We start from the raw sequence: 6,000 nt of genomic DNA on the forward strand, positions 1-6,000 counted from the left end.
GCGAAGCCTTCCTCCGCATCACCCCTCACTTCGGCTTATGGCTCAAGACCTTCAATGTGAAGCCGAGGATGATCGATGGGCAACACGCAGAGTGCGGAGGTGCCATAATAAGCAAAGGCGCCGATGCTCCATGGCCGGAGGGTTTCTTCCCGGAGATGTCCAACTTATGGCAGCGGGAGTGGTTTTACATCACGGCTCCCCGAAGTACTAAGTGGGCAGCTGCCCCCGCCTTCCGTTCGCCCCCCCGCCACAACTAGCGTCGTGGGTCAACAAGGGGCTGGACTGGGGGCCGGTTAATGACGTGCCGATACTGCAGAGTCGCATCCGAGATCTCCTCGAGAGAGATGTCAGCCTTGTCAAGGTAATGCAAGTCATGCTAGTTCGTCGGGTCCTGCCATGCTAACGTCGACCTCTTCGTATGTGGGAGTTCAACCCGGAAGGACCGCAAACTATTCAACAATTCATCGTCGTGACGCTCAAAGGGATGTATGGATTGTTCTTCGGACCACGAATAAAGTGTCCGGACACCACCGAGGATGCGGGTCTAAACTGCAATCGTCCAGATACCCAGGGAAGTAATTCTGCGGCCGAACACGCTGTCTTTTTATTTATCACAACATCATTCTGAAAAGTCGCTTTGACCAGGACTGGATAAAAAAGGCGAAGATGATCAGGTGTTCGGCTCCCCTTCCCGAAGGCTCACTGGATCCTGTACTAGCCAGGATGCTTGAGTACGCACCTCACCAGGTGCCATCAGAGGAAGATAAAGGGAGAAATGAAGAAGCTGAAAGCGGGCCTCACGCATTACTCATCCGAACCGGGGGAATTAGTGTCTCCATGAAGGAGGATAACCGGGGAGAAGAATCTAAAATTCCCTCTCCCCATGGACGGAAGAGGACCGCCTTTGAAGATTTGGAAACGAGGGTTTCCAAACGAGGGAAGAAACCTTCGCCGGGGGGAAGAGGACCGCCTAAGGAGAGCAACAGAAAGAGTCCGGGGCTGTCCGGTGCACGACCGGACGCGCTGATGAGTCTTCTGGAGCAAGCGACTATCTCAGAGGCACATCGTACTTTAATGGGTACGGTGGTTGAGAGGATCTCATCCGCCGAAAGTGGGTTGCATGAGGCTTTTATGAGCCTGCTAAGAGGTTTTGAGGTACGCAAAGTAATATATATATTTTTTGACGGTACCGGACACGCTAGGTGTGCCCTGTGCAGATAGTAGCCCCTGAGACTCTGGTTGCTGTCCAAAGGCGGCAAACAGAGGATCATAGTCCCAGGTAATGATCATACTGCTTTTATGTGCAGGCGGCTGAGGGTCCGGTGGCTAGCCGGACTGGTGAGTTTGCCGAACTGAAGCGGCAACTTGATGCAGCAGATGCCGACATCGTGCTTGTGAACAAGCGGCTTGACGAGGCACAGGGTATGTATTCTCCGGTGGTCAACAGATATGTAAGAGGAGCATGATGCTAGTATCTATAATTTGCTGTGACTGCAGATGGAGCTGCCGCCGTGGAGACCCTTCGGGCGGAGCTTGCCCGAGCCAAGGAACAAGCTAGTAGAAGTGATGCAGCCGCCCTAAAGGCGGTCGAAGAATTAAGAGCCGAACGGGCTGGTCATCGCCAGAGCGAAGATAAAATATCCAAGATGGATGTTAAGCTTAAGGAGGCCGCCGACCGGTATGAGCTTCTCGAAAAGGAAAGTCAAGAGAAAGCGGCGGAACTGGAGAAAGCCGTGGTAGCAGCCAAGGAGACCCGCTCGAAAATCAGAGCGGCGAAGGAGGAGCTTCGTCAAGCCGGAGGTATCACGGCTGGGAAGCCCTTTTTGTTGCGGAGAAAGTTCGGAGATCCGAAGTATGCCCCTCTGGATCAATTATGGAGTGCTGCAGACGCGTACGTGGACTTGGCAACGAGTGCTGCTGATGCGACTAAGTTTTTCAAAGATCAAAAAGATCATGAAGTGGAGAAGTTGTTCTGGTCGTAGTTCAGTGCTCCAACGCGTCCGCTGCTGCTAAATGAGCAAATGGCCGAGTGGGCTGAGATCCATAGGTTGTCCGGGCTTGCCATGAGGTCTGTCGTGGATCATCTTTGGCCAGAAGGACCAAGGCCGAATAGCTATTTTGGTTTAGTGGAACGATTCCTTGGTGCTGTGCCGCATATCGACGCTGGAAAGAGGTCGGCGTGCATAGAGGGTGCGCGGATGACTCTTGCCCATGTTAAGAAATACTGGGCAGAGATGGAGGCCACCGCTGTTGCAACCCAGAGTTTGGCCGTAAGCCGGGTATCGGCCGAGCACTATGTTGAAAAAGTCCTAGAAGGCGCTCGCTTAATAGAGGCGCAGTGCTCGAAGAGTATCATGTTCTAGTGACATGTATCCCAATTGTAAAAACAATGCTATTATGATTATAAAGGCTGTGTTTATACTTTTGCCTCAAAGTATTATGATGCCTCCTGTGCGGCTGTTTTATGTATGTATATAACCTGAAAGTTTGCAGTCGTCGGCTTCAGCCCCCACGCATATAATGCGGGGGTGTTCGGAAAAGCGCGTATTCACACTTGATCCAACGTCTTGGTCCATTAAGGAGGTGATAGCACGGCGAACAAGGCAATCGGACTATATTGCTTTAACACTTTCACTTAGCCATAGGAGTTTGACGGTGGGGCTACTATATAGCCCCTGGTACTTCCGAGTCTATCCGAATACGGTGCGCGTACATACATGACCGGGAAACCGGTCCTTCGTTAATGCGGAGGAATCACGAAGATTCCGATGAGTCATCAAGTGGTTGACCAGTCTCGCGCTATATCATGACAGTCAGTTTTTCGGCTTTCTCTACTGAGGTGCTCGTCCGGATGAACCAGGGCACAATCGCAGTAGTTCTCCTAGTGCTACATTAGCCGATATAGCGGAACGTAAGGTACCAAAACATGGGAGCCGGGCAAACCCAACTATTGACCAAAGACATGATTCAGAGCTGATGCATATAAGGCCAAACTCGCGACGCCGAACACTCCCTAAGGTATTCGGTCTTTACAACATATACCGGGCTGAGTAACGCCCTTGATAATGAACCCTGAATTTCTAGGTACGTGCATTAGTCTGGCGTGGCGAAATGCCAATAACGCCCGCATCCCTCTCGGTTGTGTTTAGTATCCGGAGGGTGTAAAGCAACAAGAGACAGTAAGAAAGGTTTTCACAGGGTCTTAATCTAAAAAGAAACCCTTGAGCGGGGCCCTGCTGCACGTCTGCGCCTGTGTCTCCGTTGTGCCGTGTCCTGGAAGGGTGTAGCACGATTATCATCTGTAAAGGAGAAAAACTCAGGTGAGAGTATTCATGCGAAAAATTGGTTATTCTTAATAAACCATTGAAATTCAATCTAAATAAGGGCAACCCGAACTGTAGTTCTTTTTTACATGCGGGAAGCCCCTAGCGCCACTTATGGGGATATATCCATCAACCCAATCTCAGGTTTATCTGAGCTGTTACAGCCAGTGTTGCGCCAGACTCGTCTAGCCGTGTCCGCGGTCTTGACGACAGATCATTTATTCTGGTTGGAGAGGCCAGTCAGTGTTCGGCTGCTAAAGCCGCCACACATTCTTCCGTACGCAAGGAACGCTCTGCGTTTCCGCTAACTATGATGGTGCCACGTGGACCGGGCATCTTAAGCTTAAGATAAGCATAATGCGGTACTGCGTTAAAACGAGCGAAGGCCGTTCTTCCGAGTAGTGCTTGATAGCTGCTTCGGAATGGAGCGATGTCGAAGGTTAACTTTTCACTTCGGAAGTTGTCGGGAGAACCGAATACAACCTCTAGTACTAGAGAGCCCGTGGAGCGGGCCTCTGGACCTGGTATTACTCCTTTAAAGGTAGTATTGCTTTGGTTAATTCTTGTCGGGTCTATCGCCATTTTGTGGACTGTGTCCTGATATATCAGATTGAGACTACTGCCGCCGTCCATAAGGACTCGGGTGAGATGATATCCGTTAATTATTGGGTCTAGCACCAAGGCAGCAAATCCTCCGTGCCAGATACTATTCGGGTGATCCCTACGATCGAAAGTGATCGGGCAGGCCGACCAAGGGTTGAATTTGGGGGTGACGGGCTCCACGGCGCACACGTCTCCGAGTGCGCGTTTGCTCCTCCTCTTCATTACGTGAATCGTGTTCACTGTTTTGACCTCTGGCGGGAATTTTTTCTGTCCCCCAGTGTTTTGCCGGCGAGGCTCATCCTCATCTTCACTTGGTGTCTCCCTCCCCTTGTGCTCGGCGTTTAGCTTGCCGGCTTGCTTGAAGACCCAGCATTCTCTGTTGGTGTGATTCGCAGGTTTGTCGGAGGTGCCATGAATCTGACATAATCTGTCTAGAATCTTGTTTAGGCTGGACGGTCCATCTCTGCTGCCTTTAAATGGCTTTTTCCGTTGGCCGGATCATGAGCCCCTGAATCCGGCGTTCACCGTCGTGTTGTCTAGGCTGTCTTCATTGTTTCGACGCTTGCTTTTGTTGCGTCGTGGTTTTCCATTGCCATCCCTAACTTCGGATGTGCCTGGGTCGCTGGTGCCGCTATGGGCCAGCCAACTATCTTCGCCCGCGCAAAAGCGGGTCATAAGGCTTGTTAGGGCTGCCATTGTCCTCGGTTTTTCCTGACCGAGGTGTCTGGCGAGTGATACGTCTCCAACGTATCTATAATTTTTGATTGCTCCATGCTATATTATCTACTGTTTTGGACATTATTGGGCTTTATTATGCACTTTTATATTACTTTTGGGACTAACCTATAACCGGAGGCCCAGCCCAGAATTGCTGTTTTTTGCCTATTTCAGAGTTTCGTAAAAAAGGAATATCAAACGGAGTCCAAACGGAATGAAACCTTCGGGAACGTGATTTTTAGGAAGAATATGATCCAGGAGACTTGGACCCCACATCAAGAAACAAAAGAGGAGGCCACGAGGTAGGGGGCGCGCCTACCCCCCCAGGGCGCGCCCTCCACCCTCGTGGGCCCCCTGTTGCTCCACCGACGTACTCCTTCCTCCTATATATACCTACGTACCCCCAAACGATCAGAGACGGAGCCAAAAACCTAATTCCACCGCCGCAACCTTCTGTACCCACGAGATCCCATCTTGGGGCCTATTCCGGAGCTCCGCCGGAGGGGGCATCGATCACGGAGGGCTTCTACATCAACACCATAGCCCCTCCGATGAAGTGTGAGTAGTTTACCTCAGACCTTCGGGTCCATAGTTAGTAGCTAGATGGCTTCTTCTCTCTTTTTGGATCTCAATACAATGTTCTCCCCCTCTCTCGTGGAGATCTATTCGATGTAATCTTCTTTTGCGGTGTGTTTGTTAGACCGATGAATTGTGGGTTTATGATCAAGATTATCTATGAACAATATTTGAATCTTCTCTGAATTCTTTTATGTATGATTGGTTATCTTTGCAAGTCTCTTCGAATTATCAGTTTGGTTTGGCCTACTAGATTGATCTTTCTTGCAATGGGAGAAGTGCTTAGCTTTGGGTTCAATCTTGTGGTGTCCTTTCCCAGTGACAGTAGGGGCAGCAAGGCACGTATTGTATTGTTGCCATCGAGGATAACAAGATGGTTTTTTTTATCATATTGCATGAATTTATCCCTCTACATCATGTCATCTTGCTTAAGGCGTTACTCTGTTTTTATGAACTTAATACTCTAGATGCATGCTGGATAGCGGTCGATGAGTAGAGTAATAGTAGTAGATGCAGGCAGGAGTCGGTCTACTTGTCTCGGACGTGAAGCCTATATACATGATCATACCTAGATATTCTCATATCTATGCTCAATTCTGTCAATTGCTCAATAGTAATTTGTTCACCCACCGTAGAATACTTATGCTCTCGAGAGAAGCCACTAGTGAAACCTATGGTCCCCGGGTCTATCTTCATCATATTAATCCTCCAACACTTAGTTATTTCCTTTGCTTTTTACTTTGCTTTTATTTTACTTTGCATCTTTATCACAAAAATACCA

Source organism: Aegilops tauschii, chromosome 7, assembly GCF_002575655.3.
Source record: "Aegilops tauschii subsp. strangulata cultivar AL8/78 chromosome 7, Aet v6.0, whole genome shotgun sequence".
Taxonomy (NCBI): domain Eukaryota; kingdom Viridiplantae; phylum Streptophyta; class Magnoliopsida; order Poales; family Poaceae; genus Aegilops; species Aegilops tauschii.